Source organism: Hyaena hyaena, unplaced genomic scaffold (assembly GCF_003009895.1).
Source record: "Hyaena hyaena isolate Hyena2069 unplaced genomic scaffold, ASM300989v1 scaffold_267, whole genome shotgun sequence".
Lineage (NCBI taxonomy): Eukaryota > Metazoa > Chordata > Mammalia > Carnivora > Hyaenidae > Hyaena > Hyaena hyaena.
In genome coordinates, this window is record NW_024080903.1 from 633,659 (window position 1) to 650,080 (window position 16,422).

The window sequence follows — 16,422 nt, forward strand, 5'->3', positions numbered from 1 at the left end:
CAACGATGACAAGAGAATTTTCCTTTTAGAAAAATAATGAGAATACAAATTTTATTTAAATGTTATATGTTGCTTTTCTGTGCTGCTTTAACTCATCCTACAAACTAGCTACGAAAGAAAGCAACTGATAATACACAGTGTTTCCCAAACCTCTGTGACCACCAAGCATTCACATCTTCCTGAAGAACCTTCTAGAGTGTGTTTGTACAACTTCCTGCACATCCTTGAAAACGTCGTCCGGCACACGTGTCATCCCAACTTATGAAAATGATCTTTCCAGAACTCTTCCCAAACCACCTGCTGCACTCTCTTCTTCAAGCTACGGACACGTTTCGTGAGGCCACGCAGCACAGGCCGGGCCACGCAGGGCCCCCTGGAAATGGGAACATCCTTATGTACGCAGAGCCCAAACATCAACACGAACCATCCTGGAAACAGACTCCCCTTCCGGGCATCCAGAGACCCCGGGGGAGCTCCAGGGACCACCACTGAGCGCATCCAGCGCAGAACCAGGGTCCCGTGTGTCCTCAGATGTGGAAACCCCTCCTCTTGCAAAAGTGGGTTCTTGGCTGTGTTCGCTCCCTGGTAAGCGTGTGCATCACTGGGCACTGTCTGCTCTCCTGTGTTCATGATTCAACTCCATTCACTTTATATAAATTAACGTCTCCTCCCTTACTTTCTCTGCTTCTGAGGTCAATGCATTTCATGACGATTTTACGACATCGGTGTTTACAAAGGTAAATCATCGCAGCATATCCGCTCCCTGGGGGGCGCGTCTACAGGTCCTGGCACTGGGCCGAGTCCCGGCACAAGTAGAGAAGGTAGGTAGGTCTGCTCTTCGCCCGGTGAAGGCTGAACACGCCCGGTGCCCGCTGGCACCTGGCAGGCATGGCCCCAGTAGGGTCCTGGTGCTCGGCTCCTGCACATTTCTGCCTGCTCGGCGCTCTCATCCACTTCCTTACTTTTGTCAACTATTTTTAGTCCGAACCCTGTGTCTACTGCTGGGGAGCAGTGTCTGTCCTCATTCCCCAAAACCCCCCCGGACACACTGGTCTCGGGCAAGACACTGGCACAGATGGACGTGGCGTCTCCACTTAGAACGTGAACCCTCCCCTGCGGCCCTCACGCTGCTCATTCCTTCGGGCCACAAATCACAGGGCGACACCAGCCCTCCCTTTCGCCTCCAAGTCATCCAACAGCACCAGGAAGACAGACCTGGGGCCCGGCGCACACACGCCTGGACTCCGGGCTTGTCTAGGAGCCTGCACATGACTTTGTGAGCTGCTGGGAGTCGCCGAGCGGGGCACCCACGGAGACCCCTGGTCCCCACAGGCTCAGAGGTCATGTGTCCTCCAGGATGAGCCGGGTCCGAGATGTGCTCCTGGGAAGGGCAGCCGTGTGGGGGACCTGGAGGGGCCCAGAGGGGGGACACTGGGCAGGGGTCCTGGGCTGAGGCCAAGGTGGGCCACCCAGAAGAGCACCGCCCTCGGGGGTAAGCACGGCGCAGACGGGAGAGGGCTGTGGGCACCGCGGCCCTTCCGCACCTCCAGAGCTTCCCGCCGCCCGCGGAGCGCAAGCCGCCCTCCAGGGGAGCCAAGGGAAGTTCAAGCACCGGGGCCATCGCAGCGGGGGCCGGTCACATGGGCGACGTCATGAAATTTTACTGCAAAATATCCTTTTTTTCTTATTTGAAAAGACAAATTATTAGCATTTTTAAACAATTTCAATATGTTTAATGGCTGAGAGTGGAAGTCAGACTGTTACGCTTAGTGCATCAAGTGCGGGGTCTGTAAACAGGAGTCTTAAGTTACCCCAAGAGTGCACTCATTTTAAATTTTACTTGAAAGCGGGATGTACGTTTATTACAATTTCAAACAAAATGCTAATGCCATTAAACAAATGAGGTTTAGGCAAATTAACTGCATTTTAATATTCTGAAAGCCTATGATATAGGACATTGTGTTACGAAACATTGGCCAGAAGTATCAGTTGCAAGTGGGGTTTTCATTGCTGTGAATCTCAGGAGAATATTTGTAATTAGTATCATTTGCCTAATACTTCAGGTTAATTAGAATATTTAATTGAATAGCTGTAATCTTCAGAGATGACTATATTATGATCAAATTAGCACCATCCCGGCGCATGCTGATGGCGGGACGGCAGTCTGCCTCACTTCTGCTAGCTATTCGGCCCTCTGGAGCGTTCAGCTACATAAGAAAAAATCTGTTTCTTACACTTTTGAATTTTAATGATCCATTTGAACTCTGCCATCAACATTTAATTATTCCAGGAAAAAAAAAGTCCCAACCATGACTCCCATATGGCATGTTGGCAAATACACTTGCCCACAGAGGCACCCAAACCCCTTCCCAGCAGCTCTCGGAAGAGATTAACACAGACTTTTTTCCCCCTGAATACAAGGCCCTTTTTTTTAATAGTGTTTGCAAATACAGACCAGATGAAGCTTCACAGAAGAGGTTACTAGGATACTATTGAAACACTATTAGGAACAGATGAATTGAGTTTTAGAATGTTACAATGGATTTGATTCTGTCATGTCTCCACCGGACTTTCTGCATTGTGTGCAGAAGGTCTGGGGAATCAGGTGCCTGTTCAGCTAAGCCTTGTTAGCCAGAAAGCACCCCCCTTATTTTTTTGGAAGATGTGGGGGGTGCAGGGTCAGGGATTTTTTGTACAAAAATCTTCATAGTGACTAGAGTGAGGGGGTCCCTGGCGCTCCAAGTTGGAGGATTTAATATACAGACCTTTGTGCGCATCTACAGAAATCGTAGGTATGCGGTTCACGCATCTAGTGTACTGAGGATTAAATCATCTCCCCAGAGCTATTCGAGGGGCACAGAAATGTATGTGGGAGACAACTATAGGTTGTCACACTGCTCCTCCCAAACGCAGGAGACCTTCCGTGGCCTGGGGTGTCCTCCAAGCACGTTATGAATAGTGTGGAGGGAGAAGCGTGACCAGCCAGGACATTGTTGATCCCAGGAAGTGTGTTCCCCCCACGGGCCACAGCTCATAAGGTCAGTTCTACACAATAAGCCACAAAAAGTTCGGAAGGGAAAGTGATTTAAATGCTGGAAGAGTCTCTCATGACATAAATCATCCTTAGGTCTCTACTCCCTTCTAATTGCTTGTTCCATAAGCACTAAACCTTTTCGCTTGGGGGCGGGGGGGAGGCTGGGGGAAACCGAGAAAAGCAAAGGGGTAGAATAAAGTGCCATTGAACAAAATAACGAATTAGCTTGCCTGACCATTATCAGGTTTTTTTCCCCCAGATAATCTTTGTTCTCCTTTTTGCAAGGACTTCAACATCTTTAGAGAATTCTAGAAGAAGACATGGGCGCGGGTGCACACACACACACACACACACACACAGCCACATTAAAGTGAGCTCTTAAAATAAATAGATATTGTGTTTTGCTTTGAAACTAATAGATGAGGTAAAAATAAGGACTTGGTTTTAACTGTACCATAAATAACAATAAGGAGGAAGGTTAATTCTGGACAAATGTCATACAGAGATTCTTTTAAATTTTGATTTGTTAATAGGAGTAAAAATAGCATATGTATAATTTCTAGAACTGGCAAAAACAAAGCATTCCCAGCACCTGAGTGATTGACAATACGACAGCTACGAGCCCTGATGCACACAAATGGTGCATGGCATATTTAGCAAAATTCCTGAAGATGTGCTCGGCTGATAGAAGGTGCTATGAAAAAAGTGAGTCCTAAAGCCTGGAACGCCTTTGACGGGAGAGTGGGAGGCACCATCCTGGAAGGTCACGGTGTTCACACGGAGCCCGTGCCGCCAGCTCTCCGGCAGGGGGCGGGAGGACAGACAGACCGCGTCTGGGCTCCTCGGCTCGCGTCTGGACGCCCGCTCTGCAGCCTGCTCAAGGCCCAGGTTGAAACAAGTGGAACATCCACTAAGAGGTTTCATTGTCTCCAACCCGATTCTCACCTCCCTTCCAAACAGTGATTTAACACTCCGCTCTGAAACAGCGGTTCGAAAGCACCTTGAGAACCGGGTGGAGCAGGCAGGGGACTGCACAACTCAAGTCTCCTTGTATGAAATCTCGAGAAATCGTCGTGGGCTATCAGAAAGACTTCTGCTCTGCGTCTCTGTAAATCTGGGCTCGCAATTGTGTGGGGCCAAACCAGCTCTACTTTTCGGGAGCCGAAGTTGTATGTGCACAGATCAATCAAAGCATTCATAGGTATCTCCTACAAAATTTCTTCCCCCCCTAACCGGAACGCGCATCTGCCGAAGCCCATCACAGACAGTGGCTGATGGCGAGGAGCTGCGCGTGACGCGCTAGTGCTCAGTGGAGGTGCCCCCACACGTGCAGAATTCCTCCAGAATTAAAAAATCTGCTCCACTAATTGTGGAACAAATTCTCAACAACCTCTTTGAGAATCCAGCTCTAAGTATCGTCCCATCTATTAAACAGATGGCAGATAAGATTGTAAACATATTTGCTTCATATTGAATAGATCGTTTCTGGCATAATACTAATTAACAAATTAAATGACTAACTCTCTGCACCACATTAGGAGTTAAAACCACTCCGTAAGTTTGTCTTGGGTAGTTATTTACTTTGACAACAGCATGCAGTGAGAGACTGTTAAATGTCTCCGGCAACATTATGCATGGAGTAGTTTTCTTTTTTAAAACTCCATATTTTATTATAATTCATTTGACTTTCATTACAGTCACTCATTACAAAATGTATGTGCGTTTAATCCATTTCCGAGGGCTGCATATTTCTGCATCGCATTCCCCGGCGTTGTGATTATGGCTCTGGTGCGCGAGAGCACGCACAGAACGAGGCGTCGCCTCTGCCTGCACCTCATATTTCAGGGGGGCTCTTCTGGAGAGAGGGCTCCGATGTACTGTCTGTCACGGCGGCGACGCTGCTGGGGACGGTTTCTGTGCCGCTCGCTTAAAGGAACACAGCTTCTCGCTGTTTCGATTCTTCACGACGCAAGTGGAATCCGTCCAAACACATTAAGGAGGCTGCGGCGCGGCAGGCGCAGGAACCTGGGAGGCTCAGCTAATCTGCCCTCCGCTCTGGGCCCCGTGAGCTCATCCATAAAATGGGAGTGAAACAGCCCCCTCCTCCTGGCGGGGGGGGGGGGTTCAGGACCGTCACCGTGTGGCCCTGGGGACTCGTGGGCGAGTCGCTTTAGGACATGGCAACACCAGGAGGCGTTCACGCCGGAGTGAAGGGGGAAACATTCTGCTCGGGGAAGAAATGGGTAACTTATCTAGAATGATATCTTTGCCTCAGAGCCCCTCTATTTTGTGGGGAAAACTGGTCAGGCATCCAAGTTCTTCACCTCAGTTTATACGCAGAGAAAGTATTTATTTTCTCCTCCTCCTCCTCCTCCTTCTTCTTCTTCATATACTTTCTAATGAAAAAAGAAAGCTTTCCTTACAAATCATAATTTGAATAGGTCACATGCTAACATGCTTGCCGACTCAAGGCAAATATAAAACACAAGCATTTAGGCAAACGTGCCCGTGCAGAGGGGCCACACCAAAATGTACCCAAATCTGGTTATTTCCCCTGGATTTAGCTGCCATTGGTGGCCGGTTTATGTCACCGGGTTCTTAATCAGTAGCAGGCTATCTCAAGAAATAAACTGTATACATCATTTGGCAAAAATAATTTGCTGTATGACGGGTGCGAGGTGGGTATAGACTCCGCAGGGCACAGAGTCACAAGCACAGAACTCCAAAAGGGAGTGAAGTCCCCTGTGTTTGGAGCCAACGGTAACCGCCCGCGCTCTGTGAGCAAGTGGGACGCGCTTGTGAATGGCCAAATGGCTCAAACAGGAATGCAGACTCCAAAGTGTCTCACTGTCCTAACTTGCTCAGGTTTCTTAAATCAAGTAAAAAGATTCCACCTGCAAGCAGTTGAAGTGAGCGCCCACCATCACGTACACCGGGACCCAGATGTGCTCGGATATTTATTTTCTGTTCCAGGTATGGTTTTCATGTTAGGGCTGGGAGTATTCTCCATCCAAGGTTATTTGTCCCCGTTCTGCATGCCCCTAATTCATGACGTGATAGAGCTTGCTCAGTGAGGGCTTCCTAGAACGTCCTTGAGCGACCACAGAAATGCCTCAGTCACCTGCCCAAATGCGTCACTTGCAAATTTCAAGTACATGTCCTTTCGGTGGAAATTATAACTGAGTTCTTTACATATCACTATTTTTCCCTCTTCAGTGCCAAGTATTTATAGGGAACTTTCTATGTATGTGACAATGACATTAAACAGCCATCTTTGCACACATCTAAACAGAGAGGACCTCTCATAGTTTGAGGACAATCTTCAGAATGTAGGACGCAAAGAACAGATTAAACCCCACAAGAAGGGAGAGGCAGGCCTGTGCAGCAGAAAAGGGAAAACAGTGAATGCATGTGATGCCACACAGAGGACACGGAGTCACTGTAAACAGGACAGGGGGCCCAAGACTGTCACAACCCAGCTGTCCCTCCACAGGACATCAGGAGCCTTCACAGGGCACAGCATGGTGGGCAGACAAGGATTTTCAGTCCAACACGTGGGTTTGATTCTCAGCCGTACTGGGTGAACTTTGGCAATTCCCTAAATACGCCTAAACCCCAAATTCATACACAAGATGGAGAAGATCATAACATGATGGAAAGTTCTGTGTTTTTCCATGTATGTCAATTAAGAGACCTTTTCTAATAAAATGTAACTTGAGGTTTGCGTTTTGAAGGATGCATCTGGTAAAGGAAGCACGTTTGCAATGATGTGCCAGCAGCTACAGCTCAGAGCGTGCCTTCCACTCCCTGCTGATGATGCCACCTTAAGGCCCTCGCAGAACTCTCCGGAATAACTTAGGTCAGATCTCTGCATGAGGGTCTTAGTTTTTAACTTCAAGTTATGAGGATTCTTAATCTCTGAATTAATTTGATGTTAGTGTTGCTCTTTAATAAACTGTGACCGGGTAAGGTGTGATGGCTGTGGCTGCAGATCTGTCCCGTTAGCCGTGTGGTCCCCAGCCAGTCCCGTCTCCCCGGAAGACCCACGTCGCTTATTAAAGAAGGGCTGAACCAGCTGATGTCTCCAGCCCATTCCACACACTTTCCTCACGTCAGAAAATGGAAAAGAGGGACGCCCAGCTGGCTCAGTCGGCGGAGCGTATGACTCGAGATCTTGGGGTTGTGAGTTCGAGCCCCACTTTGGGGGTGGAGCTTACTAAATCAAAAGGAATTGGAAAAGTGTTTTATTGTTTTATTCACATGGGATATTAAGGGAATTAAATGACAGGCCCAAGCGTCTCCTTCCACTAGAGATGAGGCTGGTTCCTTCCCTGGTGCAGGTCACACGGCAGGTAGGTGTGTTGGGAGAAGCACTTAATATGCCGGCAGCGAGGAGCACAGTTTCACGTGAGTGGGACAAGGGACAAACCGTTGCGTGCAGGTGACACAGCTCGCTCACTGATGCAACCCTCCGCCTTCCCTCCTTGTTGCTGCAATCCGCGGGGAAGACCTTAGTCTCCACACCCATTCAACCCAAAAAAATGATAGGATGTTAAATTCCCTAAATCAAAAGCCAAAGTACATCAAACAGAAATCATACGCACAAATACATACTGTTTTGGCAACTGAGTCGAGAATCTGTCACCTATCTCTGCGACGGCCCAAACAATCACAGCAATGGAATTGATATTTCAAAATATTGCTTTGGTTTCAAAACATATCATGAAATCTATGAAAGGTCTAATAATTTGGAAAATTTTTAAACCCACAAAGTTTAAAAGATCAGTTTTGTATCCAGGAAATGTCTCTGGAGGGAACTAGGAGGTGCAGGTGTGCTCGTGAAGCAACCCACCGACTGCAGAGCTCCGCAGGGAGACTCCAGGACTGACAATATTTCAGAATGATTCCCTAATGACTTTTGAAGGAAATGATAAAATTAAGATTCATCCGTTAGTAAAGAATTTAGAGAGTCCTTCAAATAATATTACTACTTGCAAGTTGGCCTTATTTTTTTTTTTTTTTGTGAAACAATTTCCTCAGGATATGGTGATGTGCATATGAGCCTACTAAATTTTTAGAAATGATAAAGAGGCAGATAACGTATTACCTTAGGGAAATAATTGACAGCTAATCAAAACTGCAAGGAAAAAACCCAAGTAAAATATGTCTATCAACATTGTCCGCTATCTGTCTGTTCCTAAGACTTCATTTCCTGAGCGGTGTTGGTATGAGACTATCTGGTGTCAGGTTTGAGCTGATTATTAAGGATGACACTTAGGGATCCCGCAGCTGTAGAAATGACAGCTGATGCCGTTGGATTTAAGATTTCTCTCCACGCAATCAGGGCAGATCTCAGATCTAGGTGAAATAAGATGTGAGCGAACAATTTAAATTACTCGCTATTTGTAAAGCAGAGTGGGAAGGTGTGAAATAATCCGCAAATATTCACCATTTTCACAATGGAATGACTGATTCTAGACAGAGGAAAGAGAAATAAGACAATCCCTTTATTAATTCCACCATAAAACGTTATTTAAGCTAAAACGAGAATCATAGATACAATGTAACAATTAATTTTATTTTAAATATAGGCAATAATAAAAATGAGATTATTGCGTTGTTTTGGTTGGGTTTGAGGACATTTGTTGGCTTAGGCTTGAAATAACTACTATTTTCCCAAGTCGATCTGCCCAGTAAACCAGATTGATTTTGCTTTACCCAAAACAGACTCAGTCAAGATGGTTTCAACCTGTGCTAAATACCCTTTGCCCTTAATTATCTTCTGTGAGTCACCGTAATTCCATAATCTTTGCATTAATCTTAATCTGATTAATTAACACACAAATCTTAAAAGAATGGAGAGAGCTAATTTTGTTTTTGCTACAGAAGGTGGGTTCAGCTTTGGGACGAGCCCTCTGGGGGTATGCTTGTCACCCGCAGCGCTGACTGCTGGGGACCCGGTGGCAAGCCAGTGCCGGCCAGGGCCCCAGGGGAGAAGGGAGGATGGGCACACAGCGCACACAGCCTGTCCTGGTGGCCTGTGAGGGCTGATGGTGGGGAACACGGAAGATGAGACTCTCAATGCTCGTGGACACAGCAGACCACGGACAGGACACCTGTGCGGCCTGTGGGAGCAGCCAGCACCTGTGCCATGGCCTCAGCCAGGAGGTGGGCCTGCCCCCTGCCCACATGAGGTCATCTGTCCCTTCATCCCTCCCCTCCTGACAGTGACAGGCAGGAGAAGGGGCTGCTTGGAACTTGTCATCCCGAGAGCCTGGGCGGAGCCAGAGCTTTGCGCTTGGCACTCAGACCTCGTGTCGTCCGGGGCCCTAGCTTCTTACCTGGGGGTCAGATGGGACCAGACGGGTTCAGGGCCCTTCTAGGTACAGATGGTCCGCTCGTCATCTCTCCACCTTGAACCCCAGCACTGGAATGTTATTCTCGCCCAGAGCAGCTAAGAGCTCACCGTGTGCTTTCCTCGCCCAGAGCTGACTGTGTGTCACTCACGCCCATCGACCTGAGCTGGTGCTTCTCGGTCCCCGAGAGTTGATGTGGCCTCCAAAGTAGTGGGCTGGGCACAGCCCGGTGGACAAGGCTTGATCAGCCCATTTGGGGCCCGGGTCTGAGCGCTTAGCCAGTCCGAGGCCGCCCTGGAGGGAGGAGGTGAGTGGGCAGTGATAACAAAGGCTTCATTTTATGTGAAGGAAAGGTGTCAGCACCGCCCCCCAGGGTGCTCAGTGGCATCTAAGGGCTAGGACGGGGGGAGACTGGGGTAAGAAGTGAGGGAGGTGCTTGGGGCCAGCAGGTGCCTGACCGCTAACACCCAGAGGCCAGAGCCCCCCCCACCGGGCCTGGGCTGGCCTTTCCCTCCAGATCTGAGCGGCTCACGGCTGCTTGGGGACCTGCTTCTCTCACCATCCTCTCTCGTGGGGCCTCCGACGTCAGGGAAGGAGGCGACTCCCCCACCCAACGTCTTTATAGTCCATTTGCAGGGAGGGGAGCATGCGATGCTGCCTTGTCCCCAGCAAAGGTGTCAAAGAAAAGAAAAATCAGAAGTTGCTCCAAATCACCAAAAAACTGCATCGTGACCATTCTTGGAGGATGAATGTTTTGAAATTTTCAGAGACAAAAACAGCCAGCATGGTGTCTACACCCCGTGGTAAGAATGATGGCATCAACGAGGAGACCTCAAGTTTCTATTTGAAAATGGTTGGTAATGGGCAACGCGGTGTTATTGTAGCTCTGGCATTTAGCCCCGCCTCCGTGCCCGGCTCCAGCCTGAGCAGCCAGCATGCCCTCCCCCAGGCCCGGCCCCCATGCTGCCCTCAGCACTCACCCACCACCCCTGTACCAGAGCCACCAGCGAGTGGTGGCCCGAACATCTGCACAGGACCACGTCATGTCCACTCTGATACAGGCCACGAGCACATCTCGTCCGCGCGGCTGAAGGTACAGATCTACCAAGAGGGTCTTTACAGACTTTCAAATCGGCCGTCAGCATCCTCAGAAGACCGGTCCCGAAGATAAGGATTTTTTCCCCCACACCTGCAGGGGTGACCTTTCCGGATCCTTCCATGAAGTGGAACCTCACACCTGGAGCAAACCAGGCCTTTCACATTGACCCCCAAAGTGCTCGCTTCAAGCTTTCTTGCACCGAGGTGAAGAGGCTAAGCAGAAGTTGCTGGCTCACGAGCAGTAATGTGCCAAGTCAGAGGCCGCCAGCTGCACGTCAGGGTCGGTCCAAGGTCGAAAAGGTGCTATTTTCAGTCATGGCTCAATGCTTTTATCCATTTTAGGTTTGTCCTGTTGAATGTGAAAAACAAAGAATTTTATATTTTATAAAATTTTGTATTTATAGCAGTGCTATAAATTTATAGCAATAAATGCTATAAATTTAGATAAAAAGATTAAGGTTTAATATAAAATTCTTTGTTTTGGTGTGATGATAAAATGATGGTTTTGGTAGAACTGCAGTATGATAAAAATAGTATTCTTACTAACAAAACCTCTAAGCGCCAAAGTGTCTAAAATCGGTTGTTATGAATCATTTACAATTGCACCGGGGAAGGGACAGTATTCTACCAATGGAAGGAGATACTGTGTTTGCAGGAATTTAACACTATTCTGTATGACACAAAATAACTGAAAGATGGAATGTTTGTGAAGAAACTAATGCTGAATATGAAAGCTGTTTCAGCCTGCACCGGGCACTTTCTGTCTCCCCTACTGGCCCTCAATCAGGCAGAAATCTTGCTTCATCACTATACCGGCCCTAGGTACCAACCCAAGTGTCCTATGCTGAAAATGATTATTTTATAAATTAATCCTCTACAGTTTTATTACATTTAGCGAACATTTATTTAGATACTTCATCAGGGGCGCCTGGGAGGCTCAGTCAGTTAAGCATTCGACTTCGACTCAGATCATGATCTCACAGTTCACAGGTTCAGGCCCCACATCGAGCTCTGTGCCGACAGCTCAGAGCCTCGAGCCTCCTTCAGATTCTGTGTCTTCCTCTCTCTCTGGCCCCTCCCCCTGCTCGTACTCTGTCTCTCTCTCTCCCTCTTTCAAAAATAAATAAAACATTAAAAAAATTTTAGATACTTAATCAAACCCTTTAATAAAGCCTTTGCCAAAACACTGCTGCTTTTGATGCTTTAGTGAATTGCATTATTGACCTACCCACACTCTACCCCTTTCAAAAAAAATTTGCAAAAAGGAGACATAGAGAAATATTCCCATAATGCAAGCCAGAAACCAAATAAATTAAATTCCAAACACTCAAAGAATGTGCAAGATTTAATTTTGAAATTAAATAAATGTGTTTAGGATAAGTAAATTTATAATAAATACTTTCCAAAGGACATGCTATTACTAATTAGATTCATTTGTATTCCAAGTACAGAAAGAATGAAACGGAGCTAAAATTTTACATTATCTGAATTTGAAAAAAGGTCCAAAGGAATCATAAATACAGTGCCTTGATTTCAGAGGTTTTATTATATTTGCTATCTTTGTTAGGTTGGGTTTTCTTTTTCTCATGAATAAAAGACAAAAGAGAGTTACTGAGAAAATATAAAGGCTGAAATCTATACATACCTCAATACAAAACAATAGAAGTGAAAATATCTTCTATTTAACAAAACTTACACTGTATGCCAGTATTATGAAGGAGATTATTTTCTTTACAAAATGGTTTGTGGAAGAGCCCATTGAAAAAGTTAATAATTTCAAACTTATTAATCACAAAATTCAAGTTCTGAATAACAATTAAAAGCAAATATAAGAAAAATTTAAAGCAGTGAGATTTTTTTTTTAATCATCAGAATAATATGAGGACTTTGGATAGAGACATGTATGCCTCCGAAACTGATTACATCATGGCCCTGTACCAAAACTATGTGATTGTACTGCTTACGCTGATTTAATGTATAACACTGGCTCACGCCGAACAAGAATTATAAACAGCTTGCTGTAGCTTATATAGACATATGCCATTTATGTTTCAGAAATAATTTTGGTTTTGCAATGGTTTTGCATGGACTTATTTTATAGATTTATCAGTAAAATTAAACCAAATTGTCAATCCATAAATAAACACCTTAGTTACATCATTTCAGTTGTTTTTATCATTTCCAAACTCGGAAAGATGTTCCCGTTTGGTTGATAAATTTCATGGTCACGTACCTTCTTACGAGACCCTGTTCCAACAATGTATTTAAAAGAAAGCACCTGGACTTCTGTTTTCAGTTAGGATCCAGAGGAAAATAGGAGACGGCTGCTTCCACTCAAACCATGAGAACAATTTGGATAATCTACAAAACCATTGTTTTCAACACCCATCAAAGAGCTAAAGATGCTAGAAAACCACATAAGCTTTAAGCTAGGAATTAATTAGTTCCTTCTAAACCAGAAAACAGCCACATCTTCTTTCCCTTCTTGGGGAGCGACAGGAGGGAGGAGGACCCACCCTGTTTAGGGAATGAAGAGAAACCAGTGACATTTCAAAGGACTTCTATCGGCCATGTGTAGGCTGGCAGGAAAGCTTAAAATCCCGGTGTCCCTGAACTAACTGCTTCACAAAATTAGAAGTGTGCTGCACAGAGAGATGACCCCGGGCGCAGAAAGGCTTCCCGGCACCCAAAACGCTGCCATCAAACTGGCATTAACAGAGAAAAGCTGCTGGAGTTCAGAAGGACAGCAAGCGGATTGTAAGGATCAGACGGGGTCTGAGATCTTGCAGCGCTTAGATCTCAAGGCAGATACATTCATGATCCTTCCTTCCAGACTTCGGAAGCCAGCATTGGCCAAAATCTGACTGAAGCTGCAACAAAGACAATTAGTGATTTCAACGGCAGGTTGGGCGCACGCGTGCCCCACAGCGCCAGCCTCACAGGAAGAGGGCATGCTGCTCTCTGGGTAAACGTGCCTTCTAGGAATCTCCACTGTTTCTTTGTGTGCGATGCCAGGCACACGCTGAAAAATTAAAAGGTAAATGTAGAAGCAAGAAAACGTTCCCAAGGTCAGGAGAGGAAAAACAGCCAATAGGAGAAGACAGAGAAATCCCAAGACAGCTTTCGTAAGATACGGGCTGGAAACACTATGGAAGAGTGCAGGGGATTCAAACTATTTTTTTAATGAGTAAATTTAGGGGCGTCTGTGTGGCTCAGTCAGTTAAGCATCTGACTCCTGATTTCGGGTCAGGTCATGAAATTATGGTTCATGAGTTTGAGCCCCGAGTTGGGCCCTGTGCTGACAGCTCAGAGCCGGCTTAGAACTCTCTCTCTCTCTCTGCCCTTCCCCTGCTCGTGCTCATGCATGCTCTCTCTCTCTCTCTCAAAATAAATAAAAAGCATTAAATATAATTAGTAAATTTAGAAGACAGAACATTACACATCATCCAGACCAAAACACAAAGAAGAAACGTCATAATCAAGGTAATGATAGGAAAAGCGATGGTGCTAAAACAGGACTGTATTTCATGAGCCTGAACAGGTCTAACTGGAGACCCAGGAGGACAGGGGCATAAAAGGCAGAAGAAATATGCAAAAAGAGAGTGGTGATCATTATTTTCACACTGATGAAGGAAATCAACTCACTGATGCAGAAAATCAATGAAACTCAATCAATACAAATGCAAAAACGAAAACAAAGCCTCCACCTAGACATATCATATTCGAACTACTGAAAACCAGAAAGATACACTGAAAAGCAAAGTATAACACAAAAGGAAACTGATTTCCCACCAGGAAAAAAAAAGAAAACAGAATTCTACACCCAATGAAAATGGCCTTCAAAAAATGATTTTTAGGGGTTGACTGGGTGGCTCAGTCAGTTAAGCCCCCAACTCTTGATTCTGGCTCAGGTCATGATCGCGTGGTCCATAGGTTTGAGCCCCGAGTCAGGCTCTGTGCTGACAGCTTGGGATTCTTACTCTCTCCGTCTCTCTCTGCCCTCCCACCCCCACTCACGTTCTCTCTCTCTCAAAAAGAAATAAATATTTTTTTTAAATAATTTCTTTCAGGTGGCCAGCATACCTGTCCTCATAAAGAAACTCAGGTAAGTTCTTCAGGCCAAATAGAAATCACAACAGGTCCACAGGAAGAAGCAAGAGCGTGAAAATGGTAAGTAGAAAAATATTTTTCTTTTATTCTCTTAACTTCTTTAAGTCACATGACCCTAAAACAAAAGTTTATACTTTCTGTAAAGTGGTACAATTATAACTCTAGACAGATAATGAGAAGTAAAAGACACACCTTGTAGTCTCTACACAAATAGGTAGAAAAGGAACCTAAAGACATGGCAAAGAACCCAAATAAGAATTAAAACAAACTACTAAAAATATTCACTTAGTCCAAAGAAGACAGGAAAAATGAAACGAATAAACATAAATACAGATGTCACTAATAGAAAAGCAAATATCTAATCAACCTTTATCAAACGATACTGAAGGAAATGCAGATGGAAGCCATAAACATCGAAGACCACTTGGGTGAAATATTATAAAATATTGATACGAGGGTGGCGTTTTTGCCCTTTTTACTTTAGTTTTTGTGTTTAGATCCAGTTTACCCCGTTTCCGGTCTTGCTGGTTTTTAAATTTAGGTTTGCCCATCTAAAATTATCTGGTATGTGTGTGTCAGGAAGGGCTCAAGGCTCATGCCCTCCCCCCTTCCCCCCACTGAATGCCCAATCCTCCAGGACCGATCAGCTTCAGAGATCCTTCCCGGGCCATGCAGCGAGGCGTCCACCACAGAGACCCACACGCCTGAGGGTCCGTTGCAGACATGACCCCAGGGTCATGGGCCTGTCTTGTCTTGAAGATCAGTACCATACTACTGCCATAAACCTCACGACTTTATGCTATCTGGTAGAGTAATGGCTCATATATCCGTCTTTTTGGTACTGCTAAGTTTTCTTCTATTTTGATAAAGAATTCAGAGTGATTCTATGTTGGCTCAATTGACTACACATTTACCATTGGTTGGTCAGTTTTCACAAAAATGTCTTGGAATATTGATTAGAATTACATTTAATGTATAGCTGAATTTGCAAAAGACCGATGTCTCCAAAATATTGAATATTAAAATCCATGATCACTGAACATCTTCTGTTTACTCATCCTTCTGTCATTTCTCTCAGGAATGTTTCAGTTTTCAGTGTACATGTTTTTCATAACTTTTGTTAGATTTATTTTAAGCATTTTATTTTTTTAAAAATTAACATTTTTATAATATTGTTTTTAAGTCTACTTTTCTGCTTGAATGTTGCTAGTGTATAGAAATACAATTCAATTTTGTATGTTGACCTTGTGTTCAGAAACCTTTTTTATTTTACTTGCCATTTCTACATGTGTTTGTTAGTTTCTTTGTATTTTCTTTTTTTTTTATGTTTTATTTATATATTTATTTATTTTGAGAGAGACAGAGAGGGAGTGGGGGAGGGACAGAGAAGGAAGGGGACAGAAGATCTGAAGCGGGCTCTGCATTGACAGCAGCAAACCCAACGTGGGGCTCGAACCCACAAACTGTGAGGTCATGACCTAGAGCAGAAGTTGGACACTCAACCTGCTGAGCCACCCAAGTGTCCCAATTTCTTTGTATTTTCTATGTACACACTTATGGTACTTGATGGAAAAGATGGTTTTATTTCTTCTTTCCCAATAGTGGTATCTTTTGCTTTCTTCTCTTTCCTCTCACATTTGCTAGGGCACCATATACAATGTTGCAAATAAAAGGCAATAGTGGGCATTGCAGTGGGCATCAGAGTATTCCAGACTACAGGATGAGAGTTCTAGATACTTCACCACAATGATCGTAGCAATAGATGTTTTATATGTAACATTTACTGGTTTAAGAAAGCATTTTTCTATTCCCGGTTTTCTGAGA